We start from the raw sequence: 26,059 nt of genomic DNA, 5'->3' as shown, positions 1-26,059 counted from the left end.
GAACACAAGTTTATGAAACTCAATGGAAGCATAAAAGATACTTACGTCGGCTTCTTACATCTCTCTTGGACAAGTAGCATCCTTGGATGATCCACACCACCTTCTTGTATGGACTCTGTAAATTGCTTTGAAACACTCTAAAATGCGTATCCTTCTAGTTTAGTAAGGTGCTCAAGATCCTGTGGCAATGTCTCTAATCTCAAGCACTCATCAATGTCTAAGAACTCGAGATTTGACATCACCCCTTTTTCTATAGTGATCTTATTTAAGAATGAGAAATTAAAACCCCCCAAATATCTAAGATTCACAAAGCCTCTACTGAAAAACAACTCTTTCCTAACAGAGGAATTATCAAGGCAAAGCAAACGTAGAGAACGCAATGCTTCAATATGACGTAGTAAATCTTCTTCAAGTCTGGATCCACAAAGATTCAAATATGTAAGAAAGTGGAGTGAACAAAACCAATGTGGTACCTTTTCCAGTTTGCCACTCAATTCAAGTCTATCAAGGTAGGGAGGCGGTGAAGGCAATGCGTCAACTCGAAGAAATTTCTCTCCATCTACTACCCATAAATACAATTGGGAAAGGGCCTTCGTGTCTTGAATAGAGGCACATAGGTCCTCCTCATCTCTTTCTTTCAGATTTGAAATTGCAAGGGCCGTAAGCTGGCTCATATTTCCTATATGTCTAATAATGTTTCCTTCAGATTCAATGTATCCCAAAGTTTGCAATTTCTTCATCTTACTAGTACTTAGTGGTATTCTTACCCCAATAAATTTTGAACCATCTTTGATACGGTCCATAACTAGATAGCGTAAGTTTAGCAACTTGGAAATCCCTCTTGGAAATGCCTCTATTTTTGTCCTCTTGATGTTCAACGTCTGAAGGTTGCGGAGCTGTCCTATAGATTTTGGAAGCTCCTTAATTGGAGTTCCACTCAAATTTAAATATTTTAAATTGAATAATGACGTTAAATTGTCTGGCAGATTATCAAGTGGGACATCCTCCAAATCTAGAACCTAAAACAATTTAAGGTCAAAAGGTAATTTATTTAAGAAAGAGAATGAGGATACGCCAGTGGCAAAGACGAGAAACGAACGAAGCCGTGATATACCTGTGCAATATCCAATTTCTCCATTAGTTGTTTGAATTGACAAACGAAGTGCCCTAGTTTCTTCTACTGTTTCACTCCCATCATGTACAGCACAAAACTTTTCTTTTTTTGCTATAGACAGAGCAATCTCCCGCAAAAGATCATGCATCTTACATGCTAGGTGGTAATCTCAATACATTTCCGGTAGCATGTTACGGAAAACGAGTTCCATAATATAGCTCTTTGCAACTTCTTCCGGCGTGACCCCTTTGACATGTTGAAAAGTAAATTGCTTACTAATTTCTCATTAGTAAATGATTTACTTAGTATATTTTACTTTTCTTTATTCAACTGCGTGCTAGTTATGTAAGCTTGAGATCATATGCCAAGTGTATGGTCTTAGATCAGGTTTTTATTACCAACGGCTCACATGCCTTGTATTGCCATGTGTCATAATCACAATGGCTGCTCAAGAACTAATTTTACATGATTCTCCAGTTTCAAACTTTGAAACTTATGATCACACTCTGTTGGCTGCGCAAATCTCACGGCCTGGTGTTCCGAGCTGAGGGATGTGCGTTAACACGTGGCTTCCTTCTTTTGGGTGCGGTGCGGTTGTGCGCGGGCGTGCCAGCACGGTCTACCGTGCGTCGAGATGGTGATGTGGATGAGATGGTTAAGTGGTTCGCCTGTTTGAGTTCGACTCCTAATCAAACGATTGTGGCCGAGAGAGGAACTGATCTCGACCGTCAGGTTCACGGCTTGAGCTACAATGCCGTTTAGTGGTGGTGTTGATGGTGGGTTTTGGGCGGTGCTCAGTGAGCGACGGTCGTCTGATATATGGGGTGAGTGAGGGAATAACAGAGATGGTGCTCCGGTGCCTTGAAAATCAAGGGTCGTATGATATATTGATGAACGGATTTTCCTTACAATCTAATATTACTCCTAGGAAAGCAAGTAAAAATATTGAAAGTGCATTACAGGAAAATATAATTTGCTCCGTGGGAGGCTTTGGTTTGGTGTTTGAACCCTTTGAATGTAGCTTGAGCCTTGTATTTATAGGAAGAGCTCCTGGAGGAGTAATCGAGGCTGAAAATCTGCATGGTGGAGCATGATTAGAACAAGTGGGTAGTCCAATCGACATTTGGGATCGTGAAGCATGGTGGTGTGACCCCATAAATCCTGGTAAATCTCGGCCGCCGCCCTGATCGTGGGTTCTGCGCTTCTGGCCGTGGGGACGCATTTATTGCTCTGATAGCTAGTCACCTAATCTCTCAAGCTGTAAGAATTTGTAAGAATGTCTGCGCTTAACCACTCTGATTCCTGTCGCCAAATCCTGACGTTAGTCACTTCCCTTCTTCCCTCGTGCATTAAATGCCTCTTTGCAGCTAGTGGTTTTGCTAGTCAGAGACGTTACTTCATTAAATGAAGCGTGGGTCCCTGCTGTCACGTGGTGATTTGACTCTAATTCCTTTGGTCGTGATTTTGTTCGTCCTTCGGCCTCGGCCTACGATGCCATGGTCGAGGCCGAGATGATTATGCCTTCGCAACTTTTCCTTTGTTTTTAGGAAGGCCAAACATCTGACGAAACGCCAAGTTTTAGTTCACGAGCAAGTGCTAGGGCCGAGAAAGGAAGCCCCTTCGGTCAGTGTACGACCGTGATTTATCAGGCACAAACACACTCCAAGGAAATGGAAGAGTTTGAGTGATGTGTATGCTCAATGCAAGATGAGCATCATTGAACCTGAAGATTTTAATGAAGCAGTCAAAGATGAAGCCTGGAAAAAGGCTATGGCAGAAGAAATATTGATGATAAAGAAGAATTCAACTTGGGAATTAGTTGATAGGCCAAGCAACAAACCAATTGTGGGAGTAAAGTGGGTCTACAAAACCAAGTTGAACCTTGATGGTTCCATACAAAAACACAAAGTCAGACTTGTAGCCAAAGGTTACACACAAAAACCAGGAGTTGACTACAATGAAACCTTTGCTCCTGTGGCAAGGTTGGATACTATTAGAACCCTCATTGCACTAGCTGCACAGAAAGGATGGAAACTATGGCAACTAGATGTTAAATCAGCATTTTTGAATGGTGTTCTTGAAGAGGAAGTATATGTGGATCAACCGGATGGTTTTGTGGTTAAAGAGGCTGAAGACAAAGTGTACAGGTTAAGCAAGGCTCTTTATGGTCTAAAACAAGCACCAAGGGCCTGGTATAGTGAGATTGATACATATCTCATTCACTGTGGTTTTCATAGAAGCTCAAGTGAAGCAACTCTATATGTGAGGAACAAAGAAGGAGTTGGTACCTTGATTGTATCAATCTATGCAGATGACATAGTCTACACAGGAAGTAGTGCAGAAATGATGGAAGAGTTCAAAACTGAGATGATGTGTAAGTATGAGATGTCAGACTTGGGTTTACTTCATCACTTTCTTGGAATGGGGGTAACTCAAACTGAAGGGAGCATCTTCATACATCAGAAAAAGTATGCTCTCACTCTCTTGGATAAATTTGGGCTCAAAGATTGCAAACCAGTGAGCACTCCTTTAGTAGCCACTGATAAATTGAAAAGAGAGGATGGAAGTGAACCTGCAGATGAGAGTTTATATAGGAAAATTGTTGGCAGTCTCTTATATCTAACTGCAACTAGGCCAGACATTATGTTCTCTGCTATCTTACTTGCAAGATTAATGCACAAGCCTTCTAAGAAACACTATGGAGCTGCTAAAAGGGTTCTAAGATATATACAAGGCACAATTGACCTTGGGATTGAATATGTGATTGGATATTGTGACAGTGACTGGAGTGGATCTGAGGAAGACATGAAAAGCACCTCAGGATATGCTTTTTCATTTGGAAGTGGTGCATTCTCATGGGCTTCGGTTAAGCAGCATAGTGTGGCCCTTTCAACTGCAGAAGCAAAGTATGTAAGTGCAGCTGAAGCAACATCTCAGGCTATTTGGCTTAGATTTGTGCTTGAGGACTTTAGAGAAGAACAAGCTACTGCTACTACCTTATTCTGTGACAACACTTTAGCTATAGCAATGTCTAAAAATCCTGTATTTCACCAAAGAAGCAAGCATATTGATAGGAAGTTTCATTTTATTAGAGATGCAATTCGAGAAGGCAAGATTGATATGGTCTACTGCAAAGGTGAAGAGCAAATAGCTGACAGCTTTACCAAAGCTCTTCCCAAGGACAGATTCAGCTATCTAAGAAGCCTACTTGGTGTGAAATCAGTTAGCAATTTAGAAGGGAGTGTTGAAAAGTAAATTGCTTACTAATTTCTCATTAGTAAATGATTTACTTAGTATATTTTACTTTTCTTTATTCAACTGTGTGCTAGTTATGTAAGCTTGAGCTCATATGCCAAGTGTATGGTCTTAGATCAAGTTTTTATTACCAACGGCTCACATGCCTTGTACTGCCATGTGTCATAATCGCAATGGCTAATTGATCGGTGCATATTTACATATCATTTTGTACCCTTCTAATTTATGATTTGGTTATGTTTTTGAGTTAAACTTGTGCTTTTAATAAGTTTTGTGTTTGTTTCAGTGTTATAAGCTTGAGACTCACTAATTGCATTTTGGAGACAAGTTAGCTCAAAACGGTGTCTGCAGATCGGTCAACTTCACGGATTGGACTGTACTTGCTCAAGAAGAACCAGATGATGAGCCATACATCATTGGAAAGATACGGAAGTCTAGTTTCTGTATAATTTTACGGTTCATGATTCCGAGTCTTCTAGAGAAAGTTATACATGTTTTGGCAACTGAAGGTCAAATTCGGCAGCATCTGCGTTACTGGGCCAAAAATCACATTTGAAGGGCTTTCCGATTTTTCCTTGAGTTGGGCTGCATATGCTTGGAAAGATAATTCAAAGAGCTTCAAGATCCATATTTTTCCAGATTTTTCAGATTGAAGCCACAAGCCCAAAACGAGCCCACAAGCTGGCTGCAATGCATTGTCATGCATGACATATGCATGATGAAGTGTTGTTGATTGTGGGAAAGTTTGGTGAAGCATATTCAATACCTATTTTTGAGTGGAATTTTGCAGCAGCCAAATGAATTAATTGAAGTTGAAGTGGATGATGCAACACTAAGCTTAATGACAAGAAGAATTGTTTTCAAATGCAATAGTGTGTTAGGTGAATTAAGTGTTGTAAGTTGGTGAAGTGAGTGTGGTTAGTGAACTCTATTGTATAATTCAGATTTTCACTTCCCCTAGGCCTATAAATAGGGAAGTTCTCTAAGCTTGTGAACACACCCCAAGGGGGGGAGCTCTCAAACACTTCTCTAGAGCTTCCTTCCCTTCTCTCCCTCAAATTCTCTTAGTTTCCCTTTGTAGTTCTCAATTGTTGTAATAAGATCATTCTACTAAATTTTCTTTCTTCTAAATTCTCCAAACTGTCTGCCGCGCAAATCTCATGGCCTGGAGTTCCGGGCCGAGGGGATGTGCGTTAACACGGGGTTTCCTGCTTTTGGGTGCGGTGCGGTTGTGCGCGGGCGTGCCAGCACGGTTTACCGTGCATTGATGTTTCGATGAGTTTTGGATGGATGAATGGTGGGCCTGTTTGATCTGTCTTCCTAGTCAAACGATTGTAGCCGAGAGAGGAACTGGTCTCGGCTGTTAGGTTCACGGCCTGAACTACAAGGCCGTCGAGTGATGGTGTTGGTGGTGGATTTTGGGCGGTGCTCCGGCGCGTTGCTCAGGGAGCGACGGTCGTGTGATATATGAGGTGAGTGAACGAACAACAAGGATGGTGCTCCGGCGCCTTGAAAATCAAGGGTCGTATGATATATTGATGAATGGACTCTGCTTACAATCTAACACTACTCCTAGGAAAGCAAGTAAAGATATTGAAAGTGCATTACAGAAAAAATAAGTTGCTCCATGGGAGGCTTGTTTTGGTGTTTGAACCCTTTGAATGTAGCTCGAGTCTTGTATTTATAGGAAGAGTCCCTGGATGAGTAATCGAGGCTGAATTTGCGCATAGTGGAGTCTGATTAGCGCAAGTGGGCAGTCCAATCGACATTTGGGATCGTGAAGTATGGTGGTGAGACTCCAGAAATCCCGGTGAATCTCGGCCGCCGCTCTCGATCGTGGGTTCTGAACCTCTGGCCGTGGAGACGCATTTATTGCCTGGATAGCTGGTGAACCAACATCTCAAGCTGTCAGAATCCTTGTGAGAATGTCCACGTCTAATCACTCTGATCTTCACCACCAAATCCTGACTTCAGTCACTTCCCACCTTCCCTTGTGCATTAAATGCTACTTTGTGGCCAATGGGTTTTGCTGCATTAAACAGGCACTACTTCATTAAATGCAGCCTGGGACCCTGCTGTCACGTGATGATTTTGCCTTTAAAGCCTTGGCCGCAATTTTGTTCGACCTCGGCCTCGGCCTAAGCTTGAGGCCGAGATGATTATGCCTTGGCATTTCCTCTTTTTATTTTTAAAGAAAGCGAAATGCCCTGGCGAAACGCTGCGTTTCAGCCTCTGCGAACAAGTACCAGGGCCGAAAGAAAGGGCTCCTTCGGCCAGCTCGTGGCCGAGATTTATCAGGCACAAACGTTGCCCCCACATCCCTGGATTCTTCGACCTCGGCATGGGTAGGGGCCGAATGGATTCCAAGGGATAGACCCTTTGCATTCCTTTCTGAAGTGATTGACAACTGGGGCATTAAATGCGCAGGCCAGTCGGCGCATTCCGCGCATTTAATGCCTCAAGCACATCGCGCAGGCCATCATTGCCCAGGGCGTCGCGTCGCCTCGTCAAATGAAACGACGGTCACTGTCATAACTTCACGTGCTCTGAATACGCTGTCAAGCCGTTTCATCTTTCGAGATCAAACCTCCGTTTTGAGCTCCAGTGCTAGTATAAAAACCCAAACTCCTTCGTATTTTCCTTCACACTCCCAGGCTTCCTGAACTCATTTTTTTTTCTTTGAAGGTTCATACTGTCCTTCCCCAGTTACTTCACCCTCATTCCCTAAACTTAACATTATTATCCAGCGAGCCTTTTTCTTGCTTCAATCGCCCTGGAACCCTTTTTTGACTCCTGGGCTTCGGCCTGGGCTTCGCCCTCCCTTATTACCAACTGTCTTAATGATCCTTATTGCAGCTCCCTCCAAACCAGGGAGCCAAACCTGCTGAGTCGCATGACTGGGCAATTTGGCCTGGTCCAGATGACTTGGCAGTTTGATGAGGGCGAGAAGATCTGGGACGATGACCTCGACGTGGCCGAATCTGTGCGGCCGAATACTCGGATTGCACCCATGGCCGGAGCGACGACCTTTATCAAGGCTGAAGTGATGGTTTCTACTATAACCGGAATGACGACCGCTTACCATGTTCGGAGTGATGGCTGCAGTCACGGTCTGAACGACGGCCGCTGCCACCGCAGGAATGGCGACTGCTTACCACGGCTAGAAAGGCAGTGGCCATCCGTGTCCGGAGTGACGGCCCATGCGCCTCCCAATGCCTGGAGTGAGGCCCTAGGCGTAGGCTGGCCGTGGATGATGACGACATAGGTAGGGAAGGTCCTGCCTCGGGGGAAACGTTTGATCGTCTCGCAGAAAGGACCGAGGAGCCGAAGCGCGTAGATTTAGGGTGTGACTTTTCTTATGTGTTTGTACTCGGCCAGGACCTGGCCGTCTTTTTGTAAACGCACCCCCTTTTCATCCTAAATGAATAAAATGAAGTATGATTTCTTTTAATTTGTCTTGGTTACTTTGTATACCCCACTTCGTCGTTTGCAAATCTCACAACCCTTCCGCGGCCGTCTCCCATAATGACGGGATATACCTCTTCAGATATTGGCCGTTGATCGGCAAGTTGTGCCGTTCCCCATCTCTATCTTTCAACTGAAATGCACCTCGGCCAAGAATTCGCTGTCCTTCCCAGTTGGGCGAGAATTTGCCGAACTGAGGGTCCTTTGTCCCAATAGGAAGTACGGCTCGCCAAACTAGGTCGCCTTCGGCGAATGCCTTTTGCTTAACCCTTTTGTTGTAAGCTCTCTTCGCGATTCGCTTTTGCGCCTGCATCAAGTTATAGGCATCGAGTCTAGATTGCTCCAAATCTTCCAACTCCTGAGCCATGGCTTGTGCATAACGCTCCTTCTCATGCCGAGGCTGCTCGGCCACGCGGAGAGACCGAACCTTTAACTCCATCGGGATGATGGCGTCGTGACCGTAGGTTAAGGCGTAAGGAGATGTGCCCGTGGCCGACCGCTTTGAGGTTCGATAAGCCCAAAGAGCTTCGGGGAGTAAGTCGTGCCACGCCCTAGGCTTTTCCTCGATCATCTTCTCTAGGATGCCCTTGATTACTTTGTTACTTGCTTCGGCCTGTCCGTTGGATTGAGGGTAGTAAGGTGTTGAGTGGATCAATTTGATCCCCATCTTTTCAGTGTATTCCCGCGTCTCGGCCGATGCGAATATCGGGCTGTTGTCGGCCGTGATAGTCTCTGGAATACCGATAGGACTCGGCCTCGACCCATTTGGTGAAATAGTCGGTCGCCACTAAAATCCAAGCGTGTTGGTTGGACGCGGCCGGATGGATTTTTCCGATGATATCCACGGCCCACCCTCTGAATGGCCATGGTTTGGTAACCGGGTGGAAGGCTTCGGCCGGTACCCTTTGTATGGGGCCGTAGATTTGACACTTGATACATCCCCTTGCATACTCTATGCAATCTTTCAAAATGGTCGGCCAGTAATAGCCGTGCCTCCGGACCAACCACCTCATCTTGACCCCAGACTGATGAGCACCACAAATCCCCTCGTGAGACTCATTCATGATGACCTTGATGTCCTCGGCGCTAGGACATAGGAGCAACAAACCGTCTGATCCCTTTCGGTACAGCTCATTTTGATAAATCAAATAACACCGAGCTTGGAACCGCGTAGTCCTTTCATGGCTGCCAGAAGGGTTGCGTAGATACTTCACTATGGGGTAGCGCCAATCGGCTTTGGCCGTATCGATCTCGTCGGTGATGTCGGCCGAAAACACTTGCGCTGTCATTCCTCGCTCGGTCAAGGCTGGCAAGGTACGTCTCTCGATTCTTATCACACGATCGCAGTCAGTGCTTAGGATGTTTACGCCAGACGCTACCTGGGCCATCTCATTGGCCTTCGCCGTTTTCGGCGCGCGGTATATGAACAAAAGAGATTCTAGAAAATCCATCGGCCGTGTTGAGGGCCGTCACATAATATACGGCCAAATTCTCACTCGTACATTGGTATTCCCCAGTTAACTGGTTAATCACCAGCTGAGAGTCGCCGTAGACCAAAACACGTGTTGCCTTCATTTCTCTTAAAATCTCGAGACCAATGATGAGCGCTTCATACTCAGCTTGATTATTAGTGCATTTGAAATCGAGTTGGAAAGCAAACTGCCACTTCTGCCCTTGAGGAGATTCAATCACAACTCCGGCTTCTGACCTAGCCTCGGTGCTGGAACCGTCAAAGAACATGGTCCAAAAATTCTTTTCCATGAGGGCCATACCGATCTCGACCTCCAACTCGTCTTCTTGTCCCTGGGCCGGGTGATGAGCCAGAAAATCAGCCAAAGCCTGACCCTTGACCGATTTCTGAGCCACGTATTGAAAGGTGAATTCGGACAATGCCATCATCCATTTCCCGATGCGGCCGCGGATGATCGGCCGGGTAAGCATATATTTGATGAGATCGGTTTTAGAAATGATCTGAACAACCGAAGGAAGCATATAATGCCGCAATTTGGTGGCCGCGAAATAGAGGGCTAGGCATAGTTTTTCGATCGGCGAATAGTTCAATTCGGCCGTGTTGAGGGTGCGGCTCAGATAGTGCACTGCTTGTTCTCGCCCAGACTCGTTGTTCTGAGCCAGCAGACAGCCGATAGAACCCTCTGAAGCCGAAATGTAAAGCCTCAATGGTTTCCCCCTTTTCGGCGGCATCAGGACCGGTGGTTGGGACAAATACTTCTTGCTGTCGTCGAGGGCCGCCTGATGCTCTGCTCCCCATACGAACCGCTCGGTGTCTTTGAGTTTGAGCAAGGGAGACAACGGCCGAATTTTTCCCGCTAGATTAGATATGAAGCGTCGTAAGAAGTTCACCTTACCGAGGAAAGACTGCAGTTCCTTCTTAGTCCTCGGCGGAGGGGCCGCCATAATGGCCGTAGCCTTATTTTTATCGACCTCGATTCCTCGTTGGTGAACCAAGAAACTGAGGAAATTCCCGGCGGTGACACCAAAAGCACATTTCTTCGGGTTCATTTTTAGGCCGTGCGCTCGCATACGGTCAAAAGCCTGTCGAAGATGTCCTACGTGGTCAGCTCTGGACGGGGACTTTACAACCACATCGTCGATGTAGACTTCAACGGTTCGGCCTATAAGGTCGTGGAAAATAAGGTTCATGGCTCTCTGATACGTTGCGCCGGCATTTTTCAGGCTGAATGGCATGACCACCCACTCGTAGGTTCCGATTGCTCCTGGACACCTGAACGCCGTTTTATGAACATCTTCCTCGGCCACAAAAATTTGGTTGTAACCCGCATGGCCATCCATGAAAGACAGGAGTTCGTGCTTTGCGGCTCCGTCCACCAGGAGATCCGACATGGGCATGGGGTATTCGTCTTTGGGGGTCGCGAGGTTCAGATTTCGGTAATCGGTACAAACCCTCAAAGCCCCAGACCTTTTCAAGACTGGCATAATGTTGGCCAGCCATTCAACGTACCGGGCCATTCGTATGAAGCCGGCTTTAAGGAGTCGTTCAATCTCCTCCTTTACCCTAAGCTGTACCTCGGTCGAGAAACGCCTTGCCGGCTGTTGGAAAGGCTTGAACCCCTCCTTGATTCTTAATTCATGCTCGACCAAACTTCTTGGCAAACCAGGCATTTCATTATAATCCCAAGCAAAACAGTCCTTATATTCATGGAGCAAGTGTTGCGTAGATTTAGCTCCACCAAAATGGATTAAGCTGCATCCTCAACTTGTGATACTCGCAAGTGCACGAACCGTTGGTAGTATAGCATATGTAAGTGCGAGGTCGATTCCACAGGGATTGATGATTGAATGATCCAATTTAGTTTCCCTACACAAAATAGAAACAAAAACAAAGAACATAAAACAAGGAAGAAAGAAATAAGTAACTCAAGCAAATAAGTTCCCAAGTTCAATTAGATTAATGGATTGATTCTAGCTAAAGTATGATTAAGCCATGGTGTTTGGTCATAACCTTGTGTTCCTAATTCCCTAATTTGATCATTTGTTGTCTAACCTAAAATTAAGCATTAGGAACCCATTAAGCATAGAAGAACAATTTAAACAACCAAGCATGTATCTAATCCCTGTTGTCGAATGTCCATACATACTCTTCCTATTCATAGTTCAATTCGAATTAAAGCATGGTGTCTACTCTTAATTCAAACCAAGATAGCTAACATGCAAGCCTAAATGGTGATCAATCATTCAAACTAGCATATTAACTTATAAGCATAATGAATAAGAACAAAAATCATAATTGAAACTTGGAAACTAATCAAACTTGAAACTAAAGAAAAGAATTTACATAACAATGAAAATTAAGTAGAACTTGGAAAAACTTAAGGAGAATTTCAGCACAAAGATCTCATTATAACAATTGAAAACTAGAAAGAGAAACTAAGAGAATTTGAGGGAGAGAAGGGAAGGGAGCTCTAGAGAAGTGTTTGAGAGCTCCCCCCCTTGGGGTGTGTTTACAAGCTTGGGAAACCTCACTATATATAGGCCTAAGGAAGCTGAAAATCTGAATTAAGTATGGCTAATGCATACAACACTTGTTTTATAAAATCTGAAATGGTTGATGCACTTCACTAATGCATACAACACTTGCATTATAAAATCTGAAATGGTTGATGCACTTCACTAATAAATCCCACCAGCAGCCCTAGCTCATCTTCATGTCACCATGACCAAGCTTCCAACCAGAAATAATAGCTCATCCTGAGGTCAGCATGACCAGCAACTTCAAGGGCTTACTAATTGGGCTTCCCTTAAGCAAATTAAGACTTTAAGCACTCAAACTTGAAGTTCAGAATGTCTTCTTTCCAGCCATATATCATTTGGGCCAATCCAAGGTCGGAGGAGGAAGTTAAGGCCAAAACAAATTGCTAACTCATTTTGCGCGCTGATAAAATCCATCCTGAGCATGGCTCTGTGTTTGCTAGGTAACAGACTCCACAATTATCCAATGGGGCTGAATTTCGGATATGTTATAGTATACACCCATTGGAACAACTTTCATGAAGAATGTGGCCTCATCCGAGCTATGTCGGTTGCTGAAACAAAGCTTACAATATGACCTACGAAACTGGGCTGGCAGGGGACTGTAGCCAAAATTGAGTTTGTCTTTAAGCTCTTCATCCATTCATCCAAATTAGGCCCTAACATGCATGGATTGCATCATTTACTATCCAAAGCCATCATTATTACCTAAAGCTCAATGAACTGAAAGATAAACACAAAAAGGATTAAAAGCACAAGTTTAACTCAAAAACATAACCAAATCATAAGCTAGAAGGGTACAAAATGATATACAATTATGAACCGATCAGCAAGCCGATAACCTCGGCCGCTAACTCAGGATCCAAAAGATGGCTTACAAAAAGAGGCCGTGGTTCGGCCTCGGTCCCTACATTAATTTCTAACAAAGGGTCCTGTACTTCAGGGTAGTCGTCCTCCATTTCGGCGGGCGCTGTTTCTAGGTCATCCAACGTCAATGCGTCCGTTTCGTCCGCTTCATGGAGGAATTCGATCAGGTTGATTGGCGAATTTGGCCGTAAGGATTCCGCCGCCCAGTGTTCCAGCAGACGCTCCACCAAATCCCTCACGGCCGCTGCCCCCTCTTCTTTAGTGGCCTTATCTATCATTTAAAGACTGGTGAGGTCGATCAACACTTCACGCGCCGAATCCTGTCGGATATTCTCGGCGCCTAACTCCAGCACTTTATGGGCCGTAGTCCTGGTTGGTCGGCCGTTTGCATCGTGGCTGTGAGGACAACCCATCCAACATCGTCGTCGTAAATCCGAGCTTGGACGGCGTTGGCCTCGAATGGTTTTTCGTCGGCCGGGTGTATGGACACCTTTTGGCCGTCCCAGAAAAATAACAATTGGAAAAGGGAAGATGGTATACACCCAGATTGATGGATCCAATCATGGCCGAGTAATACGTTGTAGTCGACGCTTGATTCGACCACGTAGAAGGCCGCGACCCTCGTCTGATCGGCCACGGTAATCTTCAGGGGCAATACGCCAATGGTTTTTGACTTATCGCCGACAAAACTACTCATGACCACATCGCTGGGGATGAGGTCCTCCTTCGACTTGTCTAGCTTTCTCATTAATGAAAAGGGAAGGATATTGACCGTCGCCCCACAGTCAACGAAGACCTTGGATATGGGAACGCCCTCTATGTGAGCCGAGATATACAACGGCTTCAAGTGCCGGTATTTGTTCGGCTCGTCTCTTGGTATTACCTCATTAAACGCAACGGCCAGCAATTCCTCCTTAGTTTTTGGCCTCTGATCAAATTGCTCCTCGGGCACGTCATCCTCTAAACCGCTGGTCTGCCCTCTCGGGGCTGAAAACTCGAATGGCAGCACCAGGACCATGTTGATGCCGACTTCCTCCGGCTCCTGCGGGTTTCCCCTACCGGCTTCCTCTTCGGTCTCAGAGCCGTTTTTAGTGAGAGCTGTTTCCTCGACCATCCCGAGGATTCCTTCATATTCTTCATCGGAAATTCCCATTGTGGGGTCGTCCTCGGCCTCGTGTCCGAAGAGAGGATCTCCGAAACCCTCGTCCATCAGCTTTACGGCCCCCGCACTATCGGTTATGGATGCTTTGACCGCGGGGGGTTCTAAGGTTTCGACCTCCACTTTGAGGGTCCGTCTGGCCTCTGCCAATACGTCCCTGGCGGCTAAGTAATCGTCTAGGCGGCTCACTCGGCCCTTTTCCTCGGTCGTCAAACCAAAGAATGTGTCCGTCGGCGTCACAGTGAAGTACCGGCGGAGATAATCCAAATCGTCCCTGCTGAAGGGAACTTTGGCCTCTAATCCATCGAGGTTGGGCTGGTAACTCGGCAGGCCTCTTGCCCTGGACTCCCTGTTTGCCTGGTATACGGCCTTAATGGCCGAGTCAGAACCGCTGGTGATGAGGAGTGCTTCTGCCTTTGTGTTCTTGAGGGCCAACTCCACGATTTCTCGGTTCTCAGGGGTCATACCGTATAGATCCAAGGCCGAATGGTCTTTATGGAATTCTTTGAGGAAGGATAGACCGTTGGCCGAAAAAGGGGGATCCCTCTCGTGGTAGATGTCGACGACACCCTCGTCCGTTCCTTCCGCGATCGCGGCCTTTGGCTGGGTTGAAATTGCTGGCGACCCACGAGGACTTTCCTCGTGCCTAGGGCGCCACGCCCTCAAAGGCCTGGTGCCGGCTGCTCTTACGGCTGGGGAGACAACCGGCTCGGATGACAACCTGTCAACCGTCGCCACTTTCTTTTGGCGTTTGAAGCCCTCGACCTCGTTTGTCTGCATCCTGGCCTGCTGAACCTGCCTCTGCATTCTCCTCAGCTGGGTTTTCGTCAGTGGTTCGGTCCTGGCCCCAGGCCATGCATGGTACCAACGGTCATCCTTTATGACTGGGGGTTTGAACGTTTTTACCGATCTTGGGGGAGCCTCTTCTTCGCGACTGGCCGAGGCGCTGGGGTTTTGTGGCCCTAGTCGGCTGAAAACAGCTCTGTTGGTCGGTTGTCGACCGTACTGACCACCGAATCTTCTTGCGGTCGTTTGAAATGGCTCGGCGGCCATCCTCTTGTTCTCCTGCGGCCCGGGCTGGCCGATCTTTCACCTACATCGTTCGCAAAAGGCTGGCTCGAGTTCGGCCAAAGGCTCCTTTCCTTTTGCCGAACTGCGAACTCCTCTATCCTCGGCCGGGAGTTGAGCATCGACCATGTTCACGACAGGTGGAGGGAATGGCTTGGAGTCGACCTGCATGGCCGCCTTCTCCTGAAACTGGAGCTTCTTCTCGTCTATCAATTTCTGGATAACGTCTCGCAAGACAACGCAGTTGTTGGTGTTATGAGACCAAGAACTGTGGTACTTGCAAAACGTTTTTCCTTTGAGCTCTTCGGGCTTCGGGGTCTTATGGCCGAAGGACAATTTTACCTTCTTCTTGGCCACCAGCAGGTCGAAGATAGCTTCGGCCCTTGTTAAGTCAAAAGTGTACGCCTTCGTTTCCCGGGTCGCGAACTTGGCGTCGGGGATCTTTGTGCGGCTGTTGTCAGTTTTAACGAGCCCTCTGCAAACGAAGGGTTTGTCTATGCTGACTTCGGCCGAGCTCATCTCGATCTCATCGCCCTCGGCCTCTGCGAAACCGTCTGCTTCAGCGTAGCTGACGATGGGATTCCTATAATAGGTTCCCTTTGAGGCCGTTTTCTTCTGCATCTCCTCTTTCAACAAGGACGCATATCTGTCCACCTTGTTGGTCAGGTCATGCATGTCTCGAAATTCGATCCCCTGGAATTTCTTCCGGTATTCGAATTCCAATCCTTCCTCGGCCATCTTGACGAACTCCCTCTCTGGTAGGTTCGTGCGGCACCAATTTCTACATGTTTTGAACCGCTGTAGGTAATCGCGAGGTGATTCGTCCGATGCTTGGCTCATTCTTGCCAACTCGGCGATCGTAATTTCTCGGTTGGTCTGGTAGAAATGTTCGTGGAACACCCTTTCCATATCAGACCAATCCCTTATTGAGTTCGGCGGAAGGTTTATAAACCACGAAAATGCCGCGCCGGTCAACGAATGAACAAAAAGTCGGAGTCTCTGAGCGTCCGAATCGGCCTCTCCACACTAGGCCGTGAAACGGCCGATGTGTTCAATGGACGAAGTCTGCCCATTCCCGGAGAAAAGCATGAACTCTGGCAATCGATAGTTCCGGGGGAGGAGGGTTCGGTCAATTTCTGGCGGATACGGCCTCGTGTATCTTGGCATGTCCGGCCGCCTCTGAGCTAAGCCGTCTTCGATCATCCGCCGGACATCTTCGAGCCGGATCCCTTGAGGTGGTGCCTCCTGTTGGGCTGCAAACGGCCGCGTGGCCTGTGGCACCTCGTTCTGAGGCCTTGCCTGCTGGGCCATTTGAACAAAAGGCTCGGCCGGGATGACCGAGCTGGTCGATGCTAGATGAGCACCGTAGGTTTGACCAGCGTGCATATGCGTTGTTGCTGGGACGGCCGACCCATAGTGAAGGTGGGAGCCCAACGGACACGACGACGCCTGCAAAGGTGGTGAGACGGTCAGGCTCCCCTGACCGTACTGTTGTGTCGTTACTGCGGATGTGTTACTTGGGCCAGGATGGGTGTGGACGGCGGCAGTATGAACCGGGCCGAGCGGGTGAACCGCGGGATGTGTGAAACTGCCGTGCCCTAGTGATACGGCCAAAGCATGGAGCGGTCCGCGCGCTGTCTCCGCCGAGTAGGTTGGTCCGGAATTCGTCCAAACGGGCTGGGATTGCCCCCAGCTGTTTGTTGGTGGCAGAGAATGCTGGCCGTAGCCGGATGCTTGGGTATGGGCCGAGACGCCGAGGCTGCTGCTTTCGCCATAAGGCTCGATTCTATCGCGCTCTTGGGTCCTCGGTCCTGTTCTGGGAGGTGTGGCAGGTGAGGCCACCGGCATCCTCTCTTGAAAGAGCGTTCGCAGTTCTGAGGAGAACCTGTCCATCGCGGCCATGAAGGATGTTTCTATCCTGTAAGCCTGCTTGGACATCGGTTCCTCCACCACTGCCTGTTCCTGCATGGATTCGACCGTGCGATCCGTCGTTACTGGAGCGCCGGCCGAAATCCCGACCGTATGCTCGGCCTCGATACTTGTGATCGGTGAGGTGGACTCAGGAGTCTCAGAAGTCATTTCGACTGCTTTGTTTTTGAGCTTTGCCTGTGCCCTGGTTTCCACCATAAGTTTTTGACAGAAGTCCCACCGGGTGTGCCAAAAGTGTCTGCCGCGCAAATCTCACGGCCTGGAGTTCCGGGCCGAGGGGATGTGCGTTAACACGGGGTTTCCTGCTTTTGGGTGCGATGCGGTTGTGCGCGGGCGTGCCAGCACGGTTTACCGTGCGTTGATGTTTCGATGAGTTTTGGATGGATGAATGGTGCGCCTGTTTGATCTGTCTTCCTAGTCAAACGATTGTAGCCGAGAGAGGAACTGGTCTCGGCTGTTAGGTTCACGGCCGAACTACAAGGCCGTCGAGTGATGGTGTTGGTGGTGGATTTTGGGCGGTGCTCCGGCGCGCTGCTCAGGGAGCGACGGTCGTGTGATATATGGGGTGAGTGAACGAACAACAAGGATGGTGCTCCGGCGCCTTGAAAATCAAGGGTCGTATGATATATTGATGAATGGACTCTGCTTACAATCTAACACTACTCCTAGGAAAGCAAGTAAAGATATTGAAAGTGCATTACAGAAAAAATAAGTTGCTTCGTGGGAGGCTTATTTTGGTGTTTGAACCCTTTGAATGTAGCTCGAGTCTTGTATTTATAGGAAGAGTCCCTGGATGATTAATCGAGGCTGAATTTGCGCATAGTGGAGTCTGATTAGCGCAAGTGGGCAGTCCAATCGACATTTGGGATCGTGAAGTATGGTGGTGAGACTCCAGAAATCCCGGTGAATCTCGGCCGCCGCTCTCGATCGTGGGTTCTGAACCTCTGGCCGTGGAGACGCATTTATTGCCTGGATAGCTGGTGAACCAACATCTCAAGCTGTCAGAATCCTTGTGAGAATGTCCACGTCTAATCACTCTGATCTTCACCACCAAATCCTGACTTCAGTCACTTCCCACCTTCCCTTGTGCATTAAATGCTACTTTGTGGCCAATGGGTTTTGCTGCATTAAACAGGCACTACTTCATTAAATGCAGCCTGGGACCCTACTGTCACGTGATGATTTTGCCTTTAAAGCCTTGGCCGCAATTTTGTTCGACCTCGGCCTCGGCCTAAGCTTGAGGCCGAGATGATTATGCATTGGCATTTCCTCTTTTTATTTTTAAAGAAAGCGAAATGCCCTGGCGAAACGCTGGTTTCAGCCTCTGCGAACAAGTGCCAGGGCCGAAAGAAAGGGCTCCTTCGGCCAGCTCGTGGCCGAGATTTATCAGGCACAAACACAAACACTTCTCTATTCTCTAAAGTCTCCATGTCTCAAACACTTCACAAACACCCTTCTCTCCCTTCCCTAAATTCTCAAATTCTCCAAGTTCATAAACATTCTCCAAGTTCACAAACATTCTCCAAATTTCCCAAACACTTTCTTCTCCCTTCTCAAAACTTTCAAACACATGCTCTTCCAAAATCCACAAAGTTCTCAAACACAATTCCCATTCTCTTTCAAAATCCTCAACGTTCTCAAAATACCTCTCTACTTTCTTCTCCAAAAGCCCCCATGTTCTTGAACACTTCCCAAACACTCCTCCCTTCTCTTTCTCAAACACCTCTCTCTTTCTCTCCAAAAACTCTCCATGTTCTCAAATGTTGTACAAAACCTTTTTGTTTCTTTTGTTTTCATTTATGTTTTGTGTAGGAAAACTGAGTTGGATCATTCAATCACCAATCCCTGTGGAATCGACCTCGCACTTACATACGCTAAACTATCAACGGTTCGTGCACTTGCGAGTATCACAAGTTGAGGATGCAGCTGAATCTATTTTGGTGCAGCTGAATCGACACAACACTAATGTATTTGAATGGTGATGATTTCTGATGTAAGAGGAGAATAGCAATGAATAAAAAAGCATGACCTCTGCAACGGCTTGAAATTGCATAGAGGATTATTCCATTCTTCTTTCAGCTTAGTCTCTCTCTCTATGTGTACCTTTCTACTCCCTTCGTAATCCAAATCTTAACACTTTGCAACTTCTTCCGGCGTGACCCCTTTGACATGCTCAACAAATCCTTCAGCAATCCACAATCTAATGAGCCTTATATTTATGATCACATGATCTTCTGGGAAAAGGCAACAATATAGAAAGCATTGCTTCAACCGGTATGGCAAATCATTGAAACTAAGCAACAAGATGCTCTTCATTGGTTCAAGCTATTGTAGACTCTGCTCCACTCTTTAAGTGACTTCTTAGAAGACAAAAGACCACTTAAGGCTACAATTGCAAGAGGTAGGCCTTCACACTTTTCCACAAGTTCCCGAGCTAATGGCAGAAGTTCAGGTGAACAAGATTTGTTATGATAACTTGAGAATGCTTTCATGCTGAAGAGCTCCCACGCATCACTCTTTCCCAGCGGTGGGATCTTGTGAACATGGCTTTCAACTCCAAAAGAATAGGATGCTATGTCTTCTATTCGAGTTGTAAGCATGACTCGACTTCCAAGTTGTTTATCTGGAAATGAAAACCTTATTCTCTCCCATAGAAATATATCCCACACATCATCCAATACAACTAGGTACCTTTTAGTTTCCAAGTAGTTCACCAAAATCTCGAGCAATTCGTTATAACTCATGACATTTATGTCTGCAGGGACCTCTTCTTTCCTTGCTTTGTGGAATTCTTTGATCAATCTTCTAAGTAAGTCTTCAATCACGTAAGATTGGGAAACAGTAATCCAAGCATAACACTCGAAATGGCTCTTCACAGTGTCGTTGGGGAAAGCCCTTGCAACTAGAGTTGTCTTGTCTGAACCTCCCATCCCGACCACGGAGACAACAGTTTGGTGTTGCTCTTTGTTCATTACCCATCCCATTAAAATTTTCTTACCACCTTCAATCCCAACGAGTTCATCATCCTTATGGTAAAGAGAAGACTCCGCTTGGTTCTGCACCAATATGCGAATATCTTCATAAGTACTTTTTCCTTCTACAGCTGCACCACCACCATATCTCTGATTTCTCTCTAGAATGGCTCAAATCACCACGGTGATTTCCTGTAACTTGTTGGCTATTCGACACTTACACCAAAGCTTCTTCAGAATGTGAATGGTTTTGTTGATCCATCTTGCAAATGGACCGCCGCTTTGCTGCTCGTACATGTGATACATAAACTCATCAATGATGTATTCAACATCATTGGCCAAGTCTCGAATGCGACGCTTTCTCTACTTGTGTGTGCTTTGTTGCCGCCATCAACATCCTCTAAGAAGGATTTCATGACTGCCAACTCCTGCTTAATCTCATCAACTTGATCACCAACACCCGCTATGGAGGCTGCTTCACTCTCAAGAATGGCTACAAATCTGCCAATGAAGATGTCTGCAGCAACTGATGCCATAATGGCCTTATTTTGGTATATGCTTAACCAAAAGAACAAATCTGAAATTGATTTAGTGGAGCAATCAGAGCCGGCCTTGGGCAAGGGCCACCAGGGCTACAGCCCGGGGCCCACAGCTGAAGGGGGCCCAAATCTTTTTTTTAAACCTATGTATATATGTGTAAAAAAATAAAAATAAAATAAAATAAAAACAAAAGAAGTTACCGATTGTACTTCTCAATGAAAAGGGAAGTCAATCAATCACAATCAGTCTCTATATACTCAATCTCAAGAAACGTAATGAGTAAGAAAGTCCTTATTAATTGTACAATATAATATAAAATAAATAAACAAATTATGGAATAAATCAAAACAGACTTTTTTAGCTACAAAAAGAAGAAGGAAAAACCCTCAACCTTCTCAGTTCATAACCCAACGAAAGCAATTTTTTTTGGGTGATTCTCCTTTTCTTTGAACTGAAGCAATTTATTTATTTTTGGTGATTCTCCTCTTCTCCAACATAGAGTTGGAAAATAAATCATCCACAAGCTAGACTAGTGCCTTTTTTTGAAGGTAATTTTTTTTTTATATATATAGATACATATAGAATGTAGATGTATAAATTTTGTAAATTGTAATACATATCTTTGTTAACTTTTTCTTATTTATTATTTGATTCAACAGAAAACTTGGCTTGGATTCTTGTTCTTTGTACTTGGAAGTTTCAAGTGGAAGAAAATAAGCTCAAAATCCAGGTTTTATTGCTCTTTGTTAATTAGTTTTATTGTTTTTTATTGTGTTGTGTTTATTATAAAAATTAAAAAATATTTCCTAAGAAACAACTTTCTGGAAATCTCAAGAGACAAAGAAAGAAAGAAGAAGAAGAAATTGCTCAAAGTTTAAGAGCATCTTTGAATAAATATTTTGTTAAACAAACCAATGCTTCACTTGAAAATTTAGATGAAGATTTACCAAATGAATATGAACAAATGAAAAAAGAAGAAGAAATTGCTCAAAGTTTAAAGGGGCACAGTTGAGAAAATTTGCCCTGGGCCTTAGAAATCCCAGGACCGGCTCTGGGAGCAATCAATCTTATGCATATTCGAAAAAGAATTTCAGTAATTGTTGTTATAAGCATGGCCCTAGCCAATATCACATTTCGCAATAAGACAAGTATGGAGATTAAACAACTGTTGGGGATTCTCCAATTAAATGCATTTGATAATGAATGCTCCATGAATTGAGATAACTTTAAGTCACCCGAATCGATTACATTCGCCTAGTAAACAATGGTAAACAAGTAATGCCAGCCAAGGTATTTGGGGTTTAGGATCTCTCCTTCAAGATATTAAACGATATTAAACCATTTATAAAAGGATTTTAACGATATTAAACCTTAAACCCTTGATTTTTTTCATTTGAAAATTTTTCGAATTTTAAATTGCTTTTTAAAAACTCCAATACTTTGTTGATGTGGCATATATGTGGAGTCCACATCTCCAATAATTTAGTGTCACATGTATTTAAAATACAATATATATTTTTAAATCAAAAAATCAAAAAATTTCACAGGTACCATTTGTGATAGGTGTGTGAACCTCAGGGATGTTTTGTGATATATATATATACCACGTCAGCAAAGTAACGGAGTTTTTTATGGAACCTAATGGCAGGGACCATTTGTGAGCTCACATAATAATCTTGAGGACCACAAATGAAAAAAAAATAAAAATGATACAATCTGATAGTTTCATAAACCCTTGGGACGTTTTGTGATATTAAGTCTTAATATATATATATATATATATATATATACTAGAACCTCTAGAAGAACTAGATTAAAAAGGATTTTTAACTAGTTAGAAATGGAAGCTTGACTTTAAGAGAGTTGGTTTGTATATTTAATAATTGGAAGACTAATAATTTGAAGACTTTGAAGACATGGAAGAAGAAATGGAATTGTTAGCTACGGAAGAGAATAGAGAGTATAACAAAATAGTTGACTTGGAAGATGACTTGGGCAACTAAAAAATAAAAAATAGAGAAATAATGAATAAAATAAATTAATGAATGGATGCAAATTGAAACTAATAAATTAATCATAGACTTAAAAGAAAATTAACATAGGTGAATAAATTATACAAATAAAAAATTATGAGAGCACTAAGTTTAATTAAATAAAGAATATAAATTAATGAAAATAATTGGTCTAACATAAATTAGAATTTAAAGACTATAAAGATAAACACAGAAAATAATATTAATTGGAAATATTATTAACTGTGGAAGCTTTGAAAACAAAGTAAGAACTTACAGAAATCTTAGTTCAATGAAAGCAAGCAATGTCACGCAGGACACTCACACTCCACTCTCACTCACAACTATTGTAGTTGCCTCAGGTCTACAAACTCTGAGAGAACTTTGAAAACTGAAGAAACTTACAATGCTTACTTAACAAAGCTTGCCGAAAACTGAAATGAAAACTTCTAACTTATAGCCTTGGCTTACAAGAGAAGACAAAATAACTTTTGAACTAACTTTGACTTTAACTTAAGTGAAAAACATTTAACTTAAACTTTGTCGGGGCATCTTTGAATTGAAAGGCATTCTCTGAAAAGGCTACTTTGAATTGAAGGGCATGGGCATCTTTGAATTGAAAGGCATGGGCATCTTTGAAAATCTTTAACTTGTCAGGGCATCTTTGAATTGAAGGGCATATCTTTGCTTTAACTCTGGAGAAACAGAAAGGCATCTACTTTCACATGGGTGAAAGGACTTTAACTCTGCTTTCGGCTACTTTAACTTTGGCAGAGGCATCTTTGACTTGGAAGGCTTCAATCTTCAGAGAGATCATATGGATCTTGACTGTCGGGCACATAATCGGACCATCTAGGCTTAGGCTTCTGACTAAATTGTTGACTGGGCATCTGGCTTGAAGAAGATTCAGACTTTGGACTGGCATTGTCTTCATCTTCATCCTTCATTTGAGAAACTTGAGCAAGGAGTTGCTCTGCTAATTCTGTTAATTCTTTCTTAGATTTCCCTTTGAGGGAGGCATTTGAACTGCTTGGAGAGGCTTCTCTGGCTTGAGCGACTGGCATCTGGATAGGTGGATAACTTGCATGGACTTGATTAATAATATTATTTAGAATGACTTTGTCCCACCATTTGACTACATAATGACGGCATAGAAATCTGGTGTCCCAATTAATCTGATAGCTCCATTTTAGAATCCATGGAATCTTATATTTGGCAAAGAAATGAAGAAGCATAGGGAAGAATTTCTCCTGCTTAGTTAGTTGGTGCTTCTGACAAAAATAATTAAATGTGGGGCGTAGACCTTCTGGAAGGATTTCCCAACAGGAACCATTAATGTTCCACCATTGGAGAAACCAGTAAGGAAAATAAGGCTTGAATTTGGCATCGAAGTTCATGAACCATGAATGACTGAAGTCTTCAAATTGATGAAAGAAAATTGTATACCATGCATCAATGTAGTCTCCATAATTATAAATAAGGCCTGATTGAAGTGGCTTTTGATCATAGGCATTTTTACTCCAGTGTTCTGGCTTAATGACTTGGCGTATATAAATGGAATGGAAAATAGTGGCTTCTGTTTGTTTGTCCTTGATGGGCTTAATGTCTGCTGATTGGGTTTCATAAAGAATGTCCCTATAAAACTTCAAAGACTTAGAAGGATGACTTGGAAAATAATGCATGTTGGGAGGAAAGAACTTCTTAGCTATTTTAACTGGGTCATTCAAATCTTCTAGATAAGGTTCAACAATAAAAATATGAGAATTGCTTTTTGGATGATATTTAGACCTTTGGGCTTGGCTTTGACTTGGGTTGTGACACTGGGAAGGCATAGGGGCATGAACAATAAAAGGATCATACTGGGAAACTAAAGCTGTCTGATAATTAGGGCGTAGAGAAGGCTGGCTTAAAGGGCTAAAACTATTCCTAACTGGAATTGGCATATAACCTGGAAAAGGCACAAGTTGGGCATTGGCTTCTTGTTTGACTGGCATAGGCATTAGGGTAGCTGGAAGGACTCTGGCTTGGCTTGGGCCTGGGCTTGGTTGGCTTGTCTGACTGTATTGCATTTTTTGCTTGTCTTTTTCTTTGCTTGACATGGCTCTGCCTGTTTATCCTGTAGAAATTCTCTTGTAAGAAAATCAGGGATACTGTTTTCACTACCTCTCAAATATTCTAACTGAAAATCAAAAACACTCAGAATTGCTTGCCATCGTGCAAAAATCTGCTTACTAGCTATATTTTTAACATCTTTTTCTAAAACATGTTTTGCAGACTTACAATCAACACGAACTAAAAACTTTTGATTTAATAAATCATCTTGAAATTTGCTTATGCATAATACAATAGATAAAATTTCTTTTTTAATAGTACTATAATTAACTTGGGCTTGACTCCAGACTCCGGAATGAAAACGAACAATTTGTTCAGGAGACTCAGGGCTTATTCTTTGTTTTAAAATACCACCATAACCTGTTTCAGAGGCATCTGTTTCAACAATTTTAAAAGCATGAATTGAGGGAATACCTAGGCATGGAAGAGATTTGACATGAATCTTAATTTGCTTAACTATTTCTGTATGGCTTGGAGTCCAGGCAGGAGGATTGCTCTGGAGACGATCAAACAGGGGCTTACATAATTTTCTTAGATTTTGATAAAAATCAGAAACATAATTTAAAGATCCTAAAAACCTTTGAAGTTGACTTTTTTCTAGAATTTGGTCTGGAAACTTATCAGCAAACTGGATGACTCGATTGATTGGGCTTATCTGACTTTGGCTTATGTTGAAACCTAAAAACCTGACATTGACCTGAAATAACTTGATTTTCTTGGCTGAAACAACTAAACCATTAGTTTTGACTATCTGAAGAAATTTATGTAGATGCTTCCAATGTTGCTCAATTGACTCAGAGAAAATAAGAACATCGTCTATATATACTATGGAAAAATGACTGTAAGCATTAAAGATTTCATTCATAATATTCTGGAATTCACTAGGGGCATTTTTTAATCCAAAAGGCATAACATTCCATTCATAATGACCAAAAGGGGTAACAAATGCAGTCTTATATCTATCTGATTCTTTAATTTGAATTTGCCAAAAACCGCTTTTCATATCAAATTTACTAAAGATAACGGCTTTTCCTAATCTATTAACTAAATCTCTTTTATTAGGGATTGGGTACCTAATCCATTCTAAAACTGAATTAAGAGGCTTATAATTTATAACTAATCGTGGGGCTCCTCTTTCTAACTCGGCATTTTTCTGAACATAAAAAGCTGGACAAGACCATGGTGACTTACTTTTCCTAACTATTCCTTTGTTAACTAAATCCGTGACTTCGGCTTTGCATAATTCCATTAACTCTTGGCTCATTTGAATTGGACGGGCTTTAGTAGGAATATTCTTTTCACTAAATGACTTGACATAAGGTAAAGAAATGACATGTTGCTTACGGTGCCAAAAGGCATTGGGCATATCAGAACAAACTTCATTTTTTAACTTATCTTCAAATTTACTAATCTGTAATTGAAGCGACTTGTCGGCTAACTGTTGTTCTACCCTTTTAAACTTAATTTCTTCTTTAAGAAAATTAACTTGCTTATTTTTACTATGAATTAACTTAACTGACTTGGAAATAGCTGACTTCTGTAATGACTTAAGACTATG

The 26,059-nt window shown here is 43.8% G+C and overlaps 1 pseudogene; it reads right to left on the bottom strand.

Moving 5' to 3' along the window:
- Positions 1 to 41: 41 nt before the first annotated feature.
- Positions 42 to 20,415, bottom strand: LOC110758792 (disease resistance protein RPM1 pseudogene; annotated as a pseudogene).
- Between the last annotated feature and the right edge of the window lie 5,644 nt (positions 20,416 to 26,059).

The sequence above is a fragment of the Prunus avium genome, chromosome 6 (assembly GCF_965620075.1).
Source record: "Prunus avium chromosome 6, drPruAviu1.hap1.1, whole genome shotgun sequence".
In the NCBI taxonomy this organism is placed as follows: Eukaryota; Viridiplantae; Streptophyta; class Magnoliopsida; order Rosales; family Rosaceae; genus Prunus; species Prunus avium.
This window is presented reverse-complemented; position numbering and strand designations above follow the sequence as displayed.